The sequence below is a fragment of the Lepus europaeus genome, chromosome 6 (assembly GCF_033115175.1).
Source record: "Lepus europaeus isolate LE1 chromosome 6, mLepTim1.pri, whole genome shotgun sequence".
Classification (NCBI taxonomy): domain Eukaryota; kingdom Metazoa; phylum Chordata; class Mammalia; order Lagomorpha; family Leporidae; genus Lepus; species Lepus europaeus.
In genome coordinates this window covers 123,794,971-123,818,437 of record NC_084832.1, presented here as the reverse complement: position 1 = coordinate 123,818,437, position 23,467 = coordinate 123,794,971, and the positions used below count along the sequence as shown (strand labels likewise).

The window sequence follows — 23,467 nt, the reverse complement described above, 5'->3', positions numbered from 1 at the left end:
TCACTCCCCAGAGGCACACAAGCCAAAGCTGGGTCTCACTGAAAATGGGAACTCAATTCAGGTTTTAGGCATGGATCCAACTACTTAAAACCATCACTGTGGTCTCCCAGGCACTACACTGGCTCCTGGCTCCTGGCTCCAGACTGGCACAGTTCGGACCATTGCAGTCATCTGGGGAGTGAACCAGCAGATGGAATACCTCTCTCTCTCTCTCCGCCTTTGCTTCTTTGTAACTCTACCTTCAAAGTAAATAAATAAATGTTAAAAAAAAAACCTGCCCACTGCTGCTGTTAATAAAATATATAACTGTTGTTTTCGCTCAAGATGTAAATAACATTCCCAGTTGTTGCAATTATATCTTTTGTTTCCTTTGCTCTCTAAAAAACTATTAGAAAGTCAGACTGATTTTGAGATGACTGGCAAGATTATTTATCTCCCTTTTGAAAAGCTACCGAGGCCGGCGCCGCGGCTCACTAGGCTAATCCTCCGCCTTGCGGCGCCGGCACACCGGGTTCTAGTCCCGGTTGGGGCACCGATCCTGTCCCGGTTGCCCCTCTTCCAGGCCAGCTCTCTGCTGTGGCCAGGGAGTGCAGTGGAGGATGGCCCAAGTTCTTGGGCCCTGCACCCCATGGGAGACCAGGAGAAGCACCTGGCTCCTGCCATCGGATCAGCGCGGTGCGCCGGCCGCAGCGCGCTACCGCGGCGGCCATTGGAGGGTGAACCAACGGCAAAAGGAAGACCTTTCTCTCTGTCTCTCTCTCTCACTGTCCACTCTGCCTGTCAAAAATAAAAAAAAATAAAAAAAAAAAGAAAAGCTACCGAGACACCTTGAGGGATGGCATTTTAAGGGAAATCAAAGTTTTATCAGAATATCCTAGGTAAAGTTTACTCACTGCCTTACTTCATAGCAAAAGGAAGAACAGGCAATAGTAAAGTCCACCTTCTGCATGCACCAGAAAGCTCATTTTTAGCTTCATGAAGGAAGAGCAGAGGTTTGGTTTTGTTCTGTTCCGCATCACAAAGAGAGCTGTTGCTCAATCACACTTATATCTTTTGGTGGAAAAAAATCAATTTATCACTATCCTATACATTAGTATACACTAGCCACTACTCTACATCTTGGAGTAACCCTTTTATTGTTACATTTGTATTCTATCACAACAGCATGCACCAACTTCCATTACTGTTTTACTTTGCAAAAGCCCAGTGTCAAGGGACAGCATCAATTCAGTTCAATTCAGAAAGCACTGGTAGAGCTCCCTCTAGAGATTAAAGCCCTGGTGTCAGCACTGTGCAAACGCAAGGATCACTAACACCACATACCTGCCTTCCAGCAACTCACAGTCTAGCTTTTAAACAGCCTGCAGACATGACTGTTGGTCACACATCTTGTAGCAGATACCCTGCCAGAACATTATGCCTGTGCATAGGTCGACTAACCATACTATGGAAAACTGCTTCTACCAACAACACTGGAGTGTGTTCCTACTACCCTAGTGCTCTAGGGATCTATCTACACCAACCCTGCAAGTGATGCCATACATTTCACACCCACCTGCCACACGCTTGCAGGCACTATGGACAGTGGTCATGATTTCAGTTGTCACAGCAGAAGACACTCAGCTGGGTGAAACAATAGTATATAACCTCTGCCCTCTTTCTGGGAATGTTCCCCTTTACGAGTGAGTCCATAAAGCCAGGAGAGACAGGCACCAAGTACATGGATTCCTGCCACCCATGTGGGAAATCCAGATGGAGTTCCTGGCTCCTGGCACAACCCTGGTTGTTGTGGTTAATTTGGGAAGGGAACCCGTGGATGGAAATTTTCTCTCTCTCTCTCTCTCTCTCTCTCTCTCTCTCTCTCTTTCTCCACCCTGTATCCCTTTCTCTCTCTCCCCTGTCCCCCATTCCCTTTCTGCCACATTTTTTAATTTTTTTAAAATTTTTTATTTATTTATTTTTTGACAGGCAGAGTGGATAGTGAGAGAGAGACAGAGAGAAAGGTCTTCCTTTTTGCCATTGGTTCACCCTCCAATGGCCGCTGCGGCCAGCACATTGCGCTGATCCAAAGCCAGGAGCCAGGTGCTTCTCCTGGTCTCCCATGCGGGTGCAGGGCCCAAGCACTTGGGCCATCCTCCACTGCCTTCCCGGGCCACAGCAGAGAGCTGGCCTGGAAGAAGGGCAACCGGGACAGAATCCGGTGCCCCAACTGGGACTAGAACCCGGTGTGCCGACGCCGCAAGGCGGAGGATTAGCCTGTTAAGCCACGGCGCCGGCCATCTGCCACATTTTTAAAACATGAAAGAAACATATATACAGAACGTATAATAATATGAAATAAATACTAAGAAGAACACAGACATTCATCATGTGTGCTACCCTTTGCCTGATGCACTGCTTGACACCTCCTTTTAGAAGCTGAACATGCTCCTTCCCTTATAACAGCTATCAAGAACAGTACCATTCCCTCAAGCTGAAAACCAACCACTGACCACTATTCCAATGTGGGGATGGGGAGAAAATTTGGGGCCAATATAATTTTCAAATTACATCAGAAAAAGAAATAATTTTCAAAAGGGACCCTGAAATAAAGTTACTCTTTAAAGACTTCGTCTTTCACAATCAGATGGCTCATTGCAAAAGAAGTAAAGGAATTATACTCTGCAGGCATTGGACATTTTTATGATTTTTATATTAGAAAAAGGCTTTATATCAATTCACTGTTTTTCTTTTAAGCAAAATTTTGCCTGAAGATGAAATTATAGAGACAATTTGTTTTGGATTCTGTTGCAATGAGCCCCATAAATATTTGATTTTGCATGCAAATATAAGTATCGATATTTATTTTTATAAGAACCATCCTGTTCAGAAAAAAAGAAACTCTCTTGTTTTGCTGTTTTGACAAAGACTCCAGGCAACTGAATAGAGAATATCAGAAAAACATCTTCCTTCTGGGAAAAAAAAAAAAAAAACTAAAAAGGAAAGCAATTTCATAGAACCTAGGAAAGCAGCTGTCAGGAAGCAGGAGAGAAGTCTCCTTAATTCTGTTAGAATCACAGGCCTGAAAGGAACCCGGCAGTTTGTTTAACTTCCTGCTAATCTCACATCTAAATCAACTTGCAGGGAAGGAGCCCTGCTGTTTGTTCATCTCCTAAGCAGAGAAGCTCTCAAACACCCACAACTCACCACTATTTAGCAAATTTTGGAGGACTTCAACTTTGTACACTATGCAGCTCTTCCCTGTATGCCTTAAATATAGTTATGCCTTAAGTGCAGTTCAAGAACAAGTGGTTACAGCCTTTATATCATGATCTGCAAGATTTCACTAACTATTGCTTTTCCTGAATTCTCTCTCCCAAGAGCTAAAACAAGCTCAATTTCACTTATCTTGTTTCATATTTATCTATGCCAAATAGGACACTTAATATATTTTCCCAAGTAGTGACTGGTCTCTGAACCTTGCCAAACATTTTACACTTCCAATTAGATGGGGAGCCTAGATAAAATCAGCACTGAATATAAAAAATGATTATATTGCATTATCTATCAACAAGGTAGTACTTATCATAATGATGATCTTTCATTTTAATGGCTTTACTATAGATAAATGAGAATTGATGAGAACTGATGAGAAAAAAAGAAGCTGCACACATGTTGAGAATAAGACTTACACGGCTAAGAACAACTAATAGTAGGGGGAAAAGTATTGGGAGCCTGCTACAGCTTACATGGGAATGGGAGATGTTGAAGTTTTATCCAGCCAGAGGGAGAGGCTGTGTTGAACATGCAGGGCATTCAGAAGAAACTCCAGAAAGGCCACATTGCAGAAGGAGAGCTACCCTAGATTTGCCCTACTAACACTCAGGGAAAAAAAAGCCAGAAAGAATCAAACTGTTCTTGAAAAAATTGCTGACAGCCATGACAAGAACCTTGAAAAGACGGGTACAAAACTTACACACTCAACAACCAAACGAAATTAAAAAAAAGAAATCAATTCAAAGAAATAAGAAAGCTGATAGATGGACAAAAATTTCTTAAATAGCTATTAAAACGCATTGAAGTATTTAAGGAAAAGATGAGTACAAAATAGAAAACCAAGATCAAGCAGAAATCAACAAGATTAAAATCTAATATCTTAAACGTTCACTGAATAGCACAAAAGAAATGAAGCTTTCTGTGTAAACTTTACTTCAATAAACCTAACTATTGAAAAAATTCAGTGGATGGAATTAAACATGGGTTAGACAATGAAAGTAAAATTTGGCAAATTTGAAGACAAAACAAGCAAAACTATACAAACTACAGGAAAAAAGAGAAAACAGACCCAAAAAAGAAAAAAAAAATTTCAAGGCTTGTGTGACAATATCAAATGGTCTAATATATGTATAAGTGGAGCTAAATGACAACAGCAAATAAACTATTTAAAATCACAGGGGGCAGCACTGCAGCCTAGAAGGTTCAGCTGCTGCCTGTGGTGCCGGCATCCCATGTGGGTGCCTGTTCAAGTCCTGGCTGCTCCACTTCTGATCCAGATCCCTGCTAATGTGCCTGGGAAAGTGGTGGAAGATGGCTCAAATGCTTGGGCACCTGCACCCATGTGGGAGACAGGGAAGAAGCTCCTGGCTCCTGGCTTTGGCTTGGCCCAGCCCCAGCCCTTGCTGCTATTTGAGGAGTAAGCCAACAGATGAAAGATCTTTTTGCTCTCTCTGTCTCTCTTCTCTTTGTATCTATGCCTTTCAAATAAATAAATAAATTATATATATATATATACATACATATGTATGTATATATATATACATATACATATGTATGTATATACACACACACATACATGGCCATTACTTGTGGGTGCAGTAAATTAAGCTACCACTTGGGACAACTACATCCCACAGAAGAGGACCAAGTCCCTGAGTTCCTGCACCCATGAGAGAAACTGGAAAAAGCTTCTGGCTCCTCGCTGTGGCCTGGCCCAGCCTTGGCTATTGCAGCCAACTGGGGAGTGAACAAGTGGATGGAAGCTATATCTCTCTCTTTCTCTCTCTCTCTCTCTCTCTCTCTCTCTCTGTGTGTGTGTGTGTGTCTGCCTTTCAAATAAATAAATAAATCTTTACCAAAAGAAAAAGCAATCACAGATAAAAGTTTTCCTGACTTGTTGAAAAACTATCAATCCACAGAACCAAAAAGCATAGGGTACCCCAGGTAAGATGTACACAAAGAAAGTTACAACCAGATTTATGAAAAGCAATGACATGAGGAATTCTTAAAAGTAGGTGGGGAGATGAAGGGAAATAAATAAAAGGAAAATAAAAAGGTCTCAATGTCATTAGTCATCAACACAAAGTAACCTAAAACCACAACAAGATGCAACTATATTCATGTGACCATCCCAAGTGTTAATAAACGTACCAACCAGCCAGTCTTCTCACATCACACCATCTCAAGAGTGTAAAATGATACAAGCAATTTCCTAAAAGCTAAACATTTATCACGTTATAATAAAGCAATTTTATTTTGATTTTACCCAACTTAAATAAAAATATTTGCACAAACTGACATAATAAAAGAATGATCATAGAAAATTATTCCATCCTAACTCTGAAAACAACTTACATGTTCAACAGAATACATAAATTGTGACACATTCATGTAACATAATAATATTTACCATAAAAAGAAATTAACTATTGACACCAAACTACAAAAGTAAATCCAAAATGTTATGTTGACCAAAATGCCAAGCAAAGAGAATGCATGCTGTATAGCTTCATTTACATGGTTTTCTAGAATAGACCAAACTAACAAACAGTTACAGAAAAGGGTGAGCTACTATCAAAGGATTCGTTAAGTCTGGGGAGAGGGCAGTTTGCTGCTCTTAGAAAAACACGCAAAAAAATAGGAATGCATTTGAAGTGAGACGAGGACAAAAATGTGGAAAACCATTGGGGAGAAGGTGAAAGAAAAAAATTCCAAAAAGATGTGCAGCTGTTGTATTTGGAACTGGAATGTTTATAACTGTTCCTACACCTTTCCCAGCATGGTATTCTGGGAGCAGATAACTTGTTCCTTGAGTACAAAGGTCCATAGCTGCAGAAGAACTGTGTCTTGTGATGCGTTATACCAAAAGCCTCCTCCACCCTGGATTTAGATGATGTAGATAATACCGAGATTATCAGATTTTAGATGTTAAATTGATGCTCTAATGGGTTGACAGAGTGAAATCTGATTTGCATGTGGGATGGACATGAATTTTGGTGCCCACAGGGAGCTCTGTGATAGATGTTCATGTCCTCACCCTTTGAACTTGTGAATGTGTTACCTCACCTGGCAAAGAGACCCTGCCGATGTGGTAAAGGACCTTGCAATGGAGACATCAGTCAGGATAATGTGAGTCCTTAGGAATCGAAGACCTCTCCCAGCCATGCAAAGAGGATGATGTGATTACAGTAAAATGACCAGAGAGATTCAAGATTGATGACTTTGAAGATGGGACAGGAGGGGCAGGGAATGAACCAAGAAACATGACAAGCCCCTGAAAGCTCAGAAATCAAGGAAAGAGATCTCTCTGGCACTTCCTGAAAGGACACCACCCTGCTCACACCTTGATTTGGGCCTAGTGAGATGTGTTGGACTTCTAAGCTGAAAAATCCTAAGACAATACATTTGAGTTATTCAAGCCACTAGGTTTGTGGCAAATTATTACAATAGAAAATGGACAACAGCCATACATTTTGGAATTATGTTAACAAATATCGCTTAAAGTTGTTCTGCTTTACTTATGATCTGCTAATCCTTATTTAAACACAGTTACAGTAAGTTTAATTAGTTCTATACCTGGTCCACAGAAATTCAAAATAAAAAAAAATGGTAACATCAGATCATGCATACTGTGACCAATTTATACTAAGAAAAATGGTAAAGAATTCCAGGAAGAAAACCCATAGACAAGGAATTAGCTTGAGCCCAGCAGAAATGTATTCATGTGCTTCAGATGAAAATGCTGACTATAGAGGCCAGCTTAACAGTGAGTTAAGCCACCACCTGCGACACTGGCATCCAGTTCCTAGCTGCTCTACATCCTGTCCAGCTCCCTGCTAATGCGCCTGGCAAAGCAGCAGCAGATGATCCAAGTGTTTGGGCCCCTGCCACCCATGTGGGAGACCAGATGGAAGCCAGACTCCTAGCTTCAGCCAGGCCATTGTGACCATTTAGTGAGTGAAGCAGCAAATCAAAGACCTCTCAATATATCCATATCTATCTATCTATCTATCTATCTATCTATCTATCTATCTATCTCCCCACACCCCGGTAACTCTGCCTTTCAAATAAATCAATCTTTTAAAAATAAAAACATGGGCCCGGTGCTGTAGCATAGTGAGTTAAACCTTTAAACCGCCGCCTGCAGTGCTGGCATTCCATATGGCTGCCAGTTCGAGTCCCAGGTGCTCGACTTCAGATCCAGCTCTCTGCTATGGCCTGGGAAAGCAGTACAAATGGCCCAAGTCCTTGGGCCCCCATAGCAGCATGGGAGACTAGGAGGGGGCTCCTAGCTCCTGGCTCCTAGCTTCAGATCGGCGTAGCTCCAGCCACTGAGGTCAATGGGGGAGTGAGCCAGCAGATGGAAGACCTCTCTTTTTCCCTCTCTCTGCCTCTCCTTCTTTCTATGTGTAACTCTTACTTTCAAATAAATAAATAAATATTTTAAAAAATAAAAAGCAATTCTGAAGACACAGCACAAGCAGAAAACATTTTCATCAGCTATTGACAATACAATCTCAGCGCTAGAATAAGATTTTGCCCTTAAATTTACAGGTAAGAGAGGTTTAGAAGCAGTTTCTGACTTCTCATATTTAAAATATTAAGTTGTTATTTCTCCACAAACTATCCCCCCCAAAACTCATATTTATTTCTACAAAAGAGTATTTATGTACCTGTAGTAACAAACCTTTCAAATCCATATTTCACGGTAAGAAAAAGTATCAGAATAGTGAATATTTCTAAGCAGGGGCTTCAGATATTAATCATTATAAAAACAGCTTTTAAATTCATTAGAATTCATTGAAAACCTTTAACCTTTATGAATTACTTCATCTATTGAAGCCACTCATTATTCTGGGTTTAAATGCTACGTTTCTTTCCATAAGACAGAGATTTTCTTATTTCTTACCTTCACACCATTCTTTATCGAATCTAGACTGAGAGAGACTTGAGACACTAGACGGGCCAAGCAATGAAATAACAGATTTTGTGACAAGGAATTGGCAGCCCTGTAACACAGAAAAAAATGCATAGATAAGAAAGTTAAAATACTAATTCTGTCAACTTCTGCTGATTTCTGAAGGTCAAGTTACCCACTTCAACACTGATTACACTCCTGTCCAGTTCTCTCAATAGAGCACAAGTAAAGGGAGGAAAGTGAAGCAATCGTCACAGTTCATGATCAAGGAAGGACCCACCAGAAAGCTTGGGGAACAGCTGTCACTCCACCAGAACGGCAACAGAGAGTCTGTGCAGCACGTGACCCTGCAGAAGCTGATGTCCTCACGCAGAACCTGAGAACCAAGGTGTCCGATCACTCATCTCACTGATGATGAGAAGGGACGCCTCGTCTGTACTGCCAGCACTTTTCTGTTGACACAGAACTCCCCACTCCCACCTCCCCTCCTGAAAAGTGCTGTAAAGGAATTGATGCAAATTAAAACATAAGATCAGGGTCAAGAACATCGACCTTGGAATTAAACAGACCTGGGCTTGGATCCCACCCCCAATTCCTATTAGTCAAACAAACATAAGCAAGTGACTCTATCTCTGTTAAGTGTCTTAAGTCAAAGAGCTGTAACAGCATTTATTACAATTTGACTTTCATGATTCCACTGGATAATCTGCAGGATGAAGGATGTTTCCATCCCCTCCGATGCATTCTTCCAATCTTCAGTCATTACAATATGAAACTACTGTGTTCTCTGCAAGACAAACAGTGCCGTGGCAAACAACACAACAGCCTCAAGCTTCTGAAATATTTGAGATATCATTTAAATGTCAACTAATAAAAAATGTAGTTTAATATAGTGTTAAATGTACACTTCATTTTTATTTATTCCAGTCTCTTCTGTTAATGTAAAGAAGTAAACAACAACAGAATATGAAATTAAGAACAATGAGTAAAGACAACAAAATTCAGTATTATATGATCTTAGAAGTATAAAACAGAAAGGTCATGTGTAGCTATTTTTCATTATATTTCACTTCCAAAAGACTAACTCTTGTGGAATATATCAAAATTCTTCTAATGCATTTTCTCCTCCAACTTCCTTATAGCTCAACAAGAGGGTTGGAAAACAAAATGATTCCTTTCTCCCCAAACCAAGGAGGCTGTGTGACCACAAACACACGGAGACAATCCGCTTTGTGTCCACCACTGGCAGAGGGGGGCAGGGAGAATTCCAAGCCTGTAGTCTGTGTGACAACCCTGAACCTCCACGCTGAGCATTCACGGTGGGATTTCACTGTTCAAAGCACTCTAAATGTACAGGTCCCTGAACTCAACTTGATCCCAGTAAAAGGCAAAATCGTCTTCCAAAAACAATGGTGTTGCGAGATTTTCCATTACCTTACATTTCTTAAAGCATTGCTTCTCTCCAATATGATGGATGACTGAAGGCCAATTTGCTATGGTAAAGAAATATTCCTTAAAAAACTTGTCCCTAGAATTCTTTCCTTAGAAAATGATAGCTAGCCATTGTTCTTACTTATTTCATTCTAAGACTTGGTAATACAAAGAAACAAGGTAGACAAAATATTTTTAAAAGAAGACTCTGTAGTTATTTGATTTACAGAGCTTAAGCTTAAAATTTCTGATACCCTTATTTGATCTCCACATGAGAAAGAAATGCCCTTCTTGAAATGTGCCACTCTGTAATGCAGCTTCTTACGGATGGACCCTCATCTTTATTTTTTCACTTATTTTAGAAAAAGCTGAGGAAGGGCTGGTGCCACAGCTCAGTAGGCTAATCCTCCGCCTTGTGGCACCGCCACACCGGGTTCTAGTCCCAGTTGGGGTGCCAGATTCTGTCCCAGTTGCCCCTCTTCCAGACCAGCTCTTTGCTGTGGCCCGGGAGTGCAGTGGAGGATGGCCCAAGTGCTTGGGCCCTGCACCTGCATAGGAGGCCAGGAGGAAGCACCTGGCTCCTGGCTTCGGATCAGCGCAGTGCGCCAGCCACAGCAGCTATTGGAGGGTGAACCAATGGCAAAGGAAGACCTTTCTCTCTGTCTCTCTCTCTCTCTCACTGTCCACTTGCCTGTCAAAAAAAAAAAAAAGAAAAAGAAAAAGAAAAAGAAAGCTGAGGAAGGTGAACTGAAACAGAAAAAGAACACAGCATGGAAAGGAGGAATAGAAGGAAAAGTAGGCACAATTAACTCTTCCCTTGTTCAGCCTCACTTTCCCAAGTGGTCTTCCCATCCCATGAAGATAGAAATAATAGCTGTGCCTCTCCTGCCCCCCCTTGAACAGGCCGTCTACCTAGCAACACAGTTCCTCTGGCTGTGACTGCTACTTATGTGTTTTGTTCGGACCTCTTTTCATCAAATGAAGTAAGACCTGACCCTTCGCCTGCAGCCTGGCATGTAAGTACCTCCTCAGACTGGATTCTCGGCTCCATTGTCCACACGGTCACGTCAGCCCCTGGGCCCTCCCCCTCAGGAGAGGAATCCTTTTTCCTTTGAAGCATACAGAGGAACCTGAGCTTTGTGATGACCACTGGTTTTCCATCAAATAACAAAGCTGTTTGTGAAAATGTTATTTTGGATTCAGTACAGTCACCTAAGAGAGGGTGCTGTCGTGTTGTCTACCCATCGCCAACACTTTTATTATATTTTATAATGGCATTGGTGTACCACAGTTTTTGCTTAACCCAGTTGTCTCGAACAAGACAGAAGAATTGTCAATTACTTGCTTAACCTTGTTTTTCTACATCCCTACCTTTCTTTGATCCACATTCAAAGGAGACTAATATAATTGTATTTCAATTGAAGGCATTGAATTCAACTTTCTAAGAGAGCCCATTACAGTGCTTCTAATAAATCCAGGCCTTGGCCCACCTTACCTTCTGTTTTTGTCTCCCTCCATCCTGACCCCTTATTCCCCACACCAACAGTAGCAGCCATGCTAAAAGCAGTTTGTACCTTTTGTCTCATTTCATCCTTTGAAGAGCTTTCTCAAGGAATTCTCAGTAACGATTACAAGCATTAGATGTAAATGAAAAAAATCTACTTCAAACAGCATAAGCAAACAAGGGAAATGCATTGGACAAAGAGTAGCTCACAAAAGCCAAGCACGGGAGACAAAGCCTGGCCTCACAAGAGATGGGAGCAGTAAGACACCAGCAATCCTGGACACCTGCGTTCTATTGGCCTCCGCATGCTCACTGCCTCCTTCCACCCTTCGCTCTCTTCTGACCTGACCGTCAAGGACCCAGGCTGCACATGACCCTCAGCTGTTACCTCTGCAGGTCACAACGTCCACTAAAACTTTTCAAATCAAACTCCCAAGTCTGAGAAGTCAAATCCTGATTGGCCCATCGTGGGTTGGTCAGCCACTCCCAAGGACTGTGTAACAAAAGGAATCTAAGTCACACAGTTCAGATATGATTTCCAGGGTCCTTTTCTGGATGATTGAGAGAAAATAGTAAGTGATGTGGAAAATCTCCCAAAATGCTCCTACTACTCAGATACAGGTTCTATTGAATTAGCCCTATTAGAAACAAGTAAAAATGAAAGCAGATTTTGTTTGACGTTCTCATCTTAAAAGACCAGGGTTTTATTCTCCACTCTGACACTAATGCGATTTTCATACTAGGACAAGTCTAAATTACTTCAGACAGTACAATTTACACAGCTCCTAAAACCATCAAAATGCAGTAATTTTATGTTTACCTAAGTTGTGTTTTTTAAACTATCAGTGCTCCTGTATGAACAGTGTCTTATAGCTCAATGATAACATTAGGTAATTTTCCCTGTAAGTCACTCTGGGCCAGCCACTATTCTAAAAGCTTTACATATGTTACCCACAATGCAATTCTGACACTAACCACTTGTGAGTTAGGTCACAGTCCTCCACAGGCACCCTCGCTTAAGACACCAGCCACAAGTTCAGTGCTTCCAGGCCCACTGACTTCTGACCAACTGGACACATTTCAGGTTCTCACTAAAGTGTACAGTTTTTGGGGTCAGCACTGTGGTGTAGCAGGTAAAGCCTCTGCCTGCAGTGCTGGCATCCCATATGGTCACCCATTCAAGTCCTGACTGTTTCACGTCCAATCCAGCTCTCTGCTATGGCCTGGGAAAGCAGTCAAAAATGGCCCAAGTCCTTGGGCCCCTGCACCAAAGAAGGGAGACCTGGAAGAAGCTCCTGGCTTCTGATAGGCCCAGCTATTGAGGCCATTTGGGGAATAAACAGCAGAAGGAAGACCTCTCTCTCTCTCTGCCTCTGCTCTCTGTAACTCTCCCTTTCAAATAAGTAAATCAATGTTTAAAAGCAAAAAAAAAAAAAAGTAGTTTTCTTACAAAGGATACAAATTGGGGCCAGTCAAAAGAAAGACCCAGGGCAAGGTTTGGAAGGATCCTAATCGTGAAGACTCCAAGTTGTCAGGATGCCCACCCTCCCAGCACATGAGCACATAAATTCCAGTCAGGAAGGCTCTTCTAAGCTTCTGGTATTTAGAGCTTTTAGTGGGGTTTCATTAAATCAGCCTCACCGATGGGATTCAACAGCCATAATGAAGGAGCTTAGCAGCCTCCCCTCTGCAGGAGTCTCAAGGTCAAGACTCAGAGCCCCAGCCCACACATCACATGGTTGTCTTCAACATGACCAGCGCCCACTCAAAACCACCCACTGGTCCTCCATGTGTCACCTGGCCAACATAAAGGCAGTGTGGGGCAGGTGCAGTGGTACTCTGAGCTAAGACACCACTTGGGAGGTCATACCACGTATCAAGAGTGCTTGGTTTGAGTCCCAGCTATGCTGCACTTCTGACTCAGCTTCCTGCTAATGTGCCTGGGAGGCAATGGATGACAGCCCAAGTCCTTGGACCCCTGCCACCACAAGAGAGATTCCTGGCTCCTGGCTTTGGCCTGGCCCAGGCTCAGCTGTGGATGGCATTTGGGGACTAAACAAATGGATGGAAGGTCTCTATGTATGTCTCTCCTTCTCTCTGCCATTCTGCCTATCAAATAAATAAATAAACAAATCTATTCTGAAAATCAAGTGTGATCCAAGAAGTCCATTATGAATAAAGAGACATTCACCACTCGGGGATTGGCAAGGGTTTAGAGATTCTCCTCCAGGAATCAGGGACAAAGGTCAGCTAAATTTTCTATTAGATAACATTAAATATTTAATCTTCATAACTACCCTTCAAGGTACAAATAATAATTTTCATAATTTTATAATAGACTAAATGATAATAAACTTGACTAGTCCTCACAGTTACTGAATGGACAGAGACTCTAACTCCAAAGTCTATCTTCAAACACTGTATGCTTTCTCCTCACTAATGTCCCTTGTTGAGAAATCTGGTCAAGGGGTTATGTTCCTCAGCTCACACATGACTCTTGTCGGACTTCCTAGCTCAAAGATAATGACATTTGGGGTCAGCGCTGTGGCACAGTGGGTAAACGCTACTGCCTGCAGCACTGGCATCCCGTGTAGGAGCTGGTTCAGGCCCCACTGCTCCACTTCCCATCCAGCTCCCTGCTAGTGTGCCTGGGAAAGCAGTGGAAGATGGCCCAGGTCCTTGGACCCATATACCCAAGTGGGAGTCCCCAAGGAGGCTTTTGGCTCCTGGCTTCAGACAGGCCCAACTCCAGCCATGGCTACATTTGGGGAGTGAGCCAGTGGATGTTTCTCTGTAACTGTGCCTTTCAAACAAATAAGTAAAATCTTTTTTTAAAAAAGATAATAACACTTAATTCCTTTTTATTTTCCAAGCAAAAGGTAGCTTAAACGAGTGTCTGTCATCTTTTTTCTTTTAAGAAGAAAAACAGCAGTGCAGTGGTCAATCTTTGACAAAGGTGATGAGTTTATAGTTTCGCAGCCATTAGCTTCCACGTGGCTGAGTGCAGACAATGTGGCAGGCTTGCAGCAAGGGACCAGGGCCTTTATCCAACTACTACAGCATTCATGTGGGTCAGAGATTTAACTCTAGTCATTGCAAGAAACAGCCCCAAATTCCAGGGGCTTAATAATGCCCCAATTAGTTTTTCACTCATGTAAAGTGCCTGGAATGCTGGTAAGCCCTCCTCCAAATGAAATTCAGAGATCAGGGCTCCTTCCATTATGTAGGAACCTAACTGCCAGAGGGACAGGAGAATGTAGGTGCAACACACAGGCATCAGTGGGCGTCGTTAACAGTCCCTGCCACTGTGTGCCCTCTTGCAGAAAACACCCCTCCTTGGGTGGACGGCCCAAAATCCTGGCCAGCAGACACCAATACCCAGTGTTCCCTCTCCAGCCACGTGGACGCTGGCACACTGCTTACTCACTGTGCTCTGTTCCACTGGGAAAATCATCACTCGGGCAGCAGAGAAGACGTGAGAATCCAGTCTCCCAGTTCTGCCCATGAGATCAGATACGGTGCTCCCTGCTATTTCCCATAAACTAAAGCGCAGGTCACTTCCCTTTAGACACTTTCTTAGTATGCAATGGCAGTGCAGGGACAGGACAGCAGCCCTGGCTGCCCCACGCAAAGGGCAGGAATGAGAGAGAGAAGTCACCCAGTGACAGCAACTCTGACTCCTGAGAGGACACTGCAGACTCTCCCTCACCAGTCTCACAGAAGCTTTCTGCTTCTGGAGCCTTCTGCATTGTCCACTGCCCACTGTGCTTTGTGACCACAGGGCTCTACCCTCTAGGAGTTCCCCCTAATCTATGACCACACCTGAATGAATGCTGGAGACCATGCCCTCAAGGGAAAACAAAATATCCCCCTGCAAAATAAACCTCCTTGCCGTGTTTCAAGACGGCCACTCAGAACTCAGAAAAAGCGCAAGCACAGGCATAGCCCTGTGACGCAAACTGGCATCTTACAAGGACATCTACATCAGTCGGGTCCACAGCAGGTGCAAAGCGAGCTTTCTCCCAGCCCCCTCTATCTGCCTCACCTTGATCTAGGAAAGATCTCCTCGATGCCTCCAACCTCAGCTGGCCGCAGAGGTGGCTTAGCCTTTAGAGTGCTGCCGCGGGGGAGAGTATTTGCAAATTGGAACAAACACCTACGGTCACCGGTCATGGGCACCGCAGAGTTCCCTCCCCTGCCCTCCCACAGCTTGCCACCACCTCCCGCCCCCGCCTTCCTTTCTGTTACCTAGCCTTTTTGTTTAAGTCACACAGCTTCACCTGGCTTCGGCACACTGGCCCATCACACAGGTGCATGCCTTTTCTCCTGTTCATCTGCTCACTGTTTGTTCTTTTCAGACTCCAATTACTGAAGCTTCAGACGGCAGAAAGCACACTGCTTTCACTCCGACAGAGGTGGACACAACGATTATGGGCAACGGTTAAAGGCTTTGTATTTGACTTTCTTTGGTAATATAATTCCTCCAAAAAACCTACTAGGCTAGCACTGATTGTAGTTAGCATACTAGTGGCCATGTTCAACGTTGGCCTTAGATATATTTCTCAGCCCGTGGTATTTTGTTTACTCCTCTTCCCAGCATTCCCCTTTGTGTCTTCTGTAGATTTCACTACAGTTATGGGAGACTACACAGCACAACGGATGGGAAGACCATGCCCTGCGTCTCTTCTTTGCAGTGAGTCAGTCAATCCAACAAGCTTAGAGGGCCTTTGTTTCCTACAGGCAGGATCTAGAAGCAAGTAGTTGTCAACACTTGAAGGCCCTGGCTTAATAGCAATAAACCATGTGCAAAATTTACAATTTAGTAAGACTTGATATGTGTTCATTTGTACTGACCTAGAGCAAGCATCTAGCCTAGCAAGTAAGATGCCACATCCCACATCAGAGTCCTGGGTTTGATTCCCTGCTATGGCTCCTGACTCAGCTTCCTGCTAGTGGATCCTGGGGGAGGGGAAGGAGGAGGGGGGCTGGGGGGGGGGGGACAGGTAACAATTAAAGTAGTTTGGCTCCTCTCATCGATGTAGGAGACCTGGCTGGATACCCTGCTCCCGATTTCAGTTCAGTCCAGTCCTGGCCACTGCAGGCACTTGGAAAGTCAACCAACAGATAAGATGGTCTCAGGGAAGAATGCAGTCAAGAACATGAGACAGGTTACTGCCATCTGTCTGTGGCAGGAAACAATCCGATCAGCCAGACCGTGTGATCTGGAGAAGAGACCGAAGCAGAAGTGTCACCTACAGGACAAGACGGTTTACCGACTCGTATTTCTCTTCCATTCTTTCTCTCTCTCCTGTCCACAAGTCAAGAAGGAAGGCTTGTAAAATAATGAGACCATGTAATGAAAGGAACTCTGCTCCCAGACAGCAGTGAAACAGCTCCAGCAGACCACATCCGCTGTGCCACTGGCCAGAGCAGGGCTTTGGTCAAATGAGAACTAAGCATTTATTGTAAGCCACTGGGCTTTGGAGATACTGTAATTATTATTTATTCAAGAAAGAGACAAAAGTAAGTAAATAAATAAGGCTAGAGCCCCATTCTCTAACCTCTTACCCACTGAACTAGGCCGATTTGCTCATTGCCTTTAATTCTTCTCAATGAATTTCTACTGTTTGTCCAATTTATTCAGCATATATTCCATAGACACTCAGCAGAGCTGTCCAGAAAGATAAAGATAGAAATCTTCCGCAGATATGGGCATCCGAATCCACCACATAAAAGAAAAAAAAAAAATACTGTTAATTTTGAAATCCTTTAATTTTATTCTAAGGTGAAACTCTAATTCCCTTACCTCATTTAAAATTTTAAATTATGATTTTTAAAAATTTTGAGAACATGAAGATTGAAAGTCATTCCAGTATTAAATGGTTCCTTTTTCTGATAATCAGGTTTAATAGAGCTTTTTTAAACCTATGAATAATCATCTCTTCAAGTGTTATTAGTTGAAGTTTGATTAGTGGATTTTATTTAGCTTAGTTTGTCATGTTAATCATTAGTATTTATTATAGGTAAGTAACAGATATTTCTTCACTGAAAAACAGATATTCTAGAGACTAGAGTAATAAGAAAATATATGTTCTCTAGTGCCAACACTGTGGCATAGCAGGTAAAGTCACAGCCTGTGATGCCGGCATCCATATGGGTACCAGTTCAAGTCCTAGCTGCTCTACTTCTAATCCAGCTCCCTGCTAATGCGTCTTGGAAAGCAGTAGAAGATGGCCCAAGTGCTTGGGCCCCTGCCATGCATGTGGGAAACCCAGAGAAGGCTTCTGGCTCCAGCTCCATCCATTGTGGCCACATGGAGAGTGAACTAGCAGATTGAAGATCGAGCTTTCTCTCTCTCTCTCTCTCTCTCTCTCTCTTTCTCTCTCTCTCTCTTCCTCCTCCTCCTCCTCCTCCTCTACCTCTCTTTCTCTTTAACTCTGCCTTTCAAATAAATAATAAATAAATCCTTAAAAAAAGGAAAACAACTGCTGTAGTTGAAGCTTTTCCATGGATGGACAAAGTCATGGTCCTGTGGATTTGAGTTCTGAAGTTCCCACAACACCATGTGCTCTCTGCCAGGAAATGCCAGGACTTGCCACAATCACAACATCACGTTGGCATTAGATTCTTTCTGAACTTGGCAGTTATATTCTCAACACACATAGAATGTTGTCAACCCCAAGCAATTCATTTGATTACTTTTTTAAAGCTTTCTTATATTACCCCTACCCAAATACGTTAGTCTCCCTTTATCCATGGTTCTGTTTTCTGTGGTTCCAGTCAACTAACTTCCTAAGTTTAAAATCACACACTGTTCTGAATAAGGTGATGCAGTGACTCACCCAAGACATGAGGCTTCCCCTTGTCCAGTGCATCCAAGCTGTATAGACTACTTGTCCTTTAGCCACACCGTAGCCATCCCTATCATCAGATTGTGCGAGTATTGTGCTGTGCTATATTTACCCTACTTCAAAGAAAAATGTCCCAAGAGGCAAGAGTAGTGATGCTAGCAATTCAGATATACCCAAGAGTAGCCAAAAGCACTCCTTTTAGGTGAAAAGGTGAAAGATTTCACTGAAGTAGATTTAGGTAAGAAAAAAAATCTTCTATCTAGGAAATTATGAATAAAGAAAAACAAATTCATGCTTGTCTAACTGCCAGACATCAAACCAACAAAGTTATGGCCATACTGCACAGTAAGTGCTTGGTTAGGATGGAAAGGCATTAAATTGTAGGGTCTGGTACTATCCACAGGTCCAAGTGTCCACAGGGGTCTTGGAATGGGTAAGTGGAGCAGTGAAGACTCCCGCACCTTCTGCAACAGGGATGGAATCTCGTTGAGCTGAAGCCAAAAGTGAGAATGAAACTGTCCAGCAAGTTAAGACACACCGAGAAAAGCCGATGAGTTGGAGGCACACGGGCCTCAGGGCAGACAGGCACAGAGAACACACGTAGCCAGCAGAGATTGTGCGCTAACACACCACAGCACTGGAAACAAAATGCAACCATTTCCTTTTTGAAGCTTGATGTCTTGTGATTTCAGATGCTAGCCTTACAAAAGCATTCTATTAGAAAGACCCAATTCACCTGGATGGAGACACAGCACAACAAGCCAATGCATTTTTTAAAATTTTTATTTTTATTTCTTACAGGCAGAGTGGACAGTGAGAGAGAGAGAAAGAGCGAAAGGTCTTCCTTTACCATTGGTTCACCCTCCAATGGCCACTGTGGCCAGCGCACCGCACTGATCCGAAGCCAGGAGCCAGGTGCTTCTCCTGGTCTCCCATGGGGTGCAAGGCCCAAGGACCTGGGCCATCCTCCACTGCACTCCCGGGCCACAGCAGAGAGCTGGCCTGGAAGAGGGGCAACCGGAACAGAATCCGGCACCTAGACCAGGACTAGAACACAGTGTGCCGACACCACAGGCGGAGGATTAGCCTATTGAGGCACGGCACCAGCCATAAGCCAATGCATTTTAAATAAAATGGTCTACACATGTTTTTGTCCTAAGAAATGGAGAATCTAATTTTAAAAAATTAAATATAATAAAATTATTTCCTAATACTCCTAACAAGGAGAATTGGAGACAGCAAGGACAACAACGATAAGGGATAGGCCACAAGATGATCTGAAAGAAATTGTTCTAAGGAGTATGTAAAGGGTACAAAACCAGAAAACTACACTGAAGATGTTCTCCGCTATTGATCTGGGCTTGATAGATGGGAAAGGTTTCTTATGTGAGCCATTAGTTTAGCAAAGTTTATAGTTTTAAAAAGAGTACAAAGTTTGGATAATACACATGTTTCAAAATGGGATTGCTGGCATTACTGCTTTTGTTTGTTGGTTACTGCTTTGCAATGCAAGGTTCATCCTTAGGAAATGGTGCCAAAGAATTCACCGGCATCTTACTTAAGCTGCTTCTGATAGAGGAAGAGCACTCGTCACACAGCTGGAGCTCATCAGCGCATCCACTGTTCATCCCTTGGGGCTTTGGATGTCAAATAAGGGGTTGAAGGATTTTCTTAATTCTGGGTCTCTGTCCATCTCCAGTCTGAAGACCCCTTGGACACACCCATAGTAACTCTTGGCAAATTCCCCCTGCCTGATGAAGTTTCAGAGCAAACAGAAAAAAATATTTTTAAACACTGCCTTGACCAAAAAAATAGACCAGTTTTAAAATGTAATCACTGAGGAAGGCCAATGTAAGAGAAATGACTAGAAGAACATTGTAACTGCTTTCCACGGATCCTCCAATCTAATCCCTCCACAGGAGCTCACACTCTGAACCAATACCTTCTTATGTGCTTTCTAAAGCTCTAAACTCTGGAAAGACAGACACTTTACAGACACAGTATGGAGTTTTATAGTATGTGCAAAATATGAGCATAATTAAATTTAGCTTTTAGAAATGCATATTTATCTATACACCAGGTCTCTCCTGCAAACTTTCAGTGACTCCCCATTGCTCCTGAACATTCACCAGGCTTTTCATAGTCTAGCTCCTGTCCACTCCACAGCCTCATCTTCCTCTCTTTCCAAGTGTCCTGAGCAGCTAGCTGTACTGAATATCTCCATGCCCCCTACCCATGCCTTTCAACGTGCTGGGTTTTCTCTCCAACATACTCAGCCCACATCTTCTTACCCCTGGTTACTCCCTTCTTACCTGACAACACTTACTCCAGGAAGCCTTCTGCAAAGCTGATATCTCCCTGCTGCCACAGCCTCTTTTGCTTAAATGAGTTAATAAGTATCCAAGCAAATCAAAGACAAGATCCCAGTCAACAGTTCCTGATCAGAAAGTCAGACACAGCATTGATAGAATCATGCTTCAAGCTATAGACTTGGCAATTATTTTAAAATAGAAGTTCAAATGGAAGTCTGGATCAGGATTCTAAGATAACAGACAACAGGTAATAAATGAGTTTCAGCAAAGACCAAGAGCTGTCTGGTCTCTTACCTTAGTAGTGAATCCAAACCTCTAGGGGTGACAAACAGTGATCAGTGCTTTGATTGGTGAGAAAACAGAGAGGCCATCAGCCACATTCTTTGAAGCTGTGAGCTTCAAGCTTGCAGTAGGACATGATGACAAGAGCAAGCATGGCAAGTCTGAAGCCATGGTGGCTCTTCTAAGGGGTCTACACTGTGGCATATTCACTGACAGAGAATTCACTTTTGGGGCAAGTTGCACAGTTTAAACTGGAGGCATTCATTAGAAAATCAGGTTTGTACCACATTATATTATATGAGTTCCCCAGACTGAAGGTGCTTTTAAAATTCTCTTCCACTTTTCTTAATGTGTTCATTTCAGAGGCAGAGAGACAGAAAGTTCTCCCATCTGCGGATGACTCACCAAATGCCAGCAGTAGCTAGAACTGGACCAGAGCTGAAGCTAGTACCCAGGAATACTACCAAGATACCCCACCTGAGAGGCAGGGACCCAATCACTTTAGCCATGACCACAGCCTTTCAGGGTCTGCACTAGCAGGAGCCAGAACCAGGAATTGAACCCAGGTGGGACATGATGTGGGACATGAGCATCATAATGGATGTTTTAACCGTTAGCTAAATGCCTACCCTGACTTTTCATTTTCTAAGTTAGAGTTCCTAAGGACCTAAGGAGTTCTTGGGAGCCTTCTTTTCTTTTCACTCATTAAAAATCTCTAGACAATTTCTTCAGGTATTGTTAGTTTTGTAATGCCTCCCAAACGCATACTTCCAGTCCAGACATCTCCTCTGAGCTCCAAATTCATAATCAGATCCCTAACACTTTCAACAGTGTGCAATCCGAGCAGTCACAAGGGGTTCCATGCTCAGAAGGTCCTCCCTGTGTTTTCTCGCTGTGCTGTGACCATAATGAAACTGTTAACAATATTCACACAGGGGCACCACAGTTTCATTTTATTCTGTAGCAGGCCCTGCTCATAGCCTACTGTCAGCTCCATGAGGAAAACGTAAACACATCTTCAAATCAACATCTGTGAACCAAAGCACTTACTGAGCATGGCTCCCAAGGGTAATGACAGCAACACTGTCCAATTTCTATCCCCAGAAGCCTGGCAGCCACCTGTGTTGCCTCCATCAACACGTCTCCCAGGTAACAGCCTGTTGACTTTCTTCTTAAACCTTTTTCGTGTTTTCCCCCTCCCCTTGGTTGACTGCCACCCTCAGGCAAGTGGCCATGTCATTCAAAGCTACATAATAAAAAAAGCTGCCTAAGGAGTCTGCTTCCATCAGCTCGGCTCTTCCAAGATCCGTTCTCTACCTGGCGTCAGGGATGGTCTCTTTAATACAGATCTTATTGTGTCACACATGCACGTGGGCACTGTCGCACACATGCTCACCATTGCCTAAAACCTCAGGGCTTCCCGTTCCTCCTAGGTTAGTTAGATTCTCAAAGCTCTGCATAACCCACAAGCTCTCTGTTCCAGCTCCTTACCATCAGTGGTTTTGAATGTGTTCACTTGTCTTTCTCCCTCTCTCCCCATCCTCGTCCCCTATCTCAGCCTCAGGACTGTAAAACTGTCTGGTGTTGCTCACTGCTCTGTGGCAGAACAAGCAAGACACAAGGTCAGCACTCAGTGCGGCCTGATTAGTGAGTGCATGACAACAACCGCAGAGAGCACGGACAGCAAGGGACGGAGTTGGGGGGACGCAAAGGTGTCCTGGGGGCTGTTTCTGATGGAGACCTTGCAGCTAAGCACATTGGAACCTACCAATGTGGCCTCTTTTCTACAAGAAAATGCAGACGTACCCTGAGGAGTCCTATCAGGGATGGAAGAAAACGACTTAGAATGATGTTTAAAGCACCCACAGAGATGGACCCTTGGGAGAGGAAAATAGTGCCAAAAAGGCAGAAGAAAACGGCTGGGAGGCTCAACAGCCTGCAGGGGCCAACTGGTTCTCAGAAATGACTGGGGCAGCTCGGATGTCAAAGAACCAGGGTGACACGGCCTGCTGCTTGCCAGAAAGCAGATACCCATGTAAAGAAGACAACGTCCAGCCTGTGTCCACCCACCACAGCCCAAGAGGAAGACGGACCCAGTACTGCCAGCAGCTACGTTTTCTTAAAGCGCATAATGGCGTACAGCTTTTCTGCTAAACAACATTCAGTTCAAATGAGCCACTTGGCAGTGTGGAGCCATCTCATCAGGACAAGTGATGCTCGTGGCTCGCCTCTATAGGTCATGAGGACTCAGGGCAGATGGCCTCACTTCCTTGGAAACACTGGGTTCCAGGGAGGAGAGCAGTTTGGGTTTGTAGGTCAGACTCGTGACCGAGAGTCAGCAAAAAGCAAAGTTCCTTCACCACAGGTTCAGATGTGAGCACTAGGGGTGCTGGAGTATAATTTGCAAAATCTGGACCCCTTGGACCCAGTTTGCAAAAGTGACTTAACAGAGAGGCATTTACTGAGCCTCAGCAGGTTCCCGAAATGCTCTCTGCTGGTGAAGCAAATAAAGGCTAAAAATGACAGTCATGCTGAGAGAAGGAGTACTGACTGCGCACCACTGCTGTGCCCTTTCATACGGAGGCTGGACCCCTGACAGCAAAGGTCTCAGTGGCCAGCGATAAGCCAGTCCACCAATCCCACCTAAGGTGACTGCCATCTTCCCCGCCCCAAATGACACAGGACCCAGCCTGGAACACAACTCCCATCTGTTTCCAGGATTGCACCACAGCTTTGGGATCCGGACATCACTGACACCCCTTTTACAGTGCCCAGCGGGGTGAAGATTGTCTTGCACTGGCTCTGGTTGTGACAGAAAGACATTGAGGAGAAGCAACCTACATCTTGAAGATCTGCCTCTCATTATAGGAGTAGAACCCCGAAGGGAGGAGGAAATTAAACTCCAGCATAAATG

General features: G+C 43.6%; 1 long non-coding RNA gene across 1 annotated transcript in view; it reads right to left on the bottom strand.

Moving 5' to 3' along the window:
* LOC133761991 (uncharacterized) overlaps nt 1-16,831 on the bottom strand; it is a 37,886-nt gene extending 21,055 nt beyond the window's left edge. Inside the window, exons 1-2 of the long non-coding RNA XR_009866254.1 lie at nt 16,677-16,831; nt 8,165-8,264 (exon numbers count right to left, since the gene is read on the bottom strand). This is a non-coding gene — a long non-coding RNA (uncharacterized LOC133761991). The remainder of the gene's footprint in view (nt 1-8,164; nt 8,265-16,676) is intronic.
* Nucleotides 16,832-23,467: the final 6,636 nt, after the last annotated feature.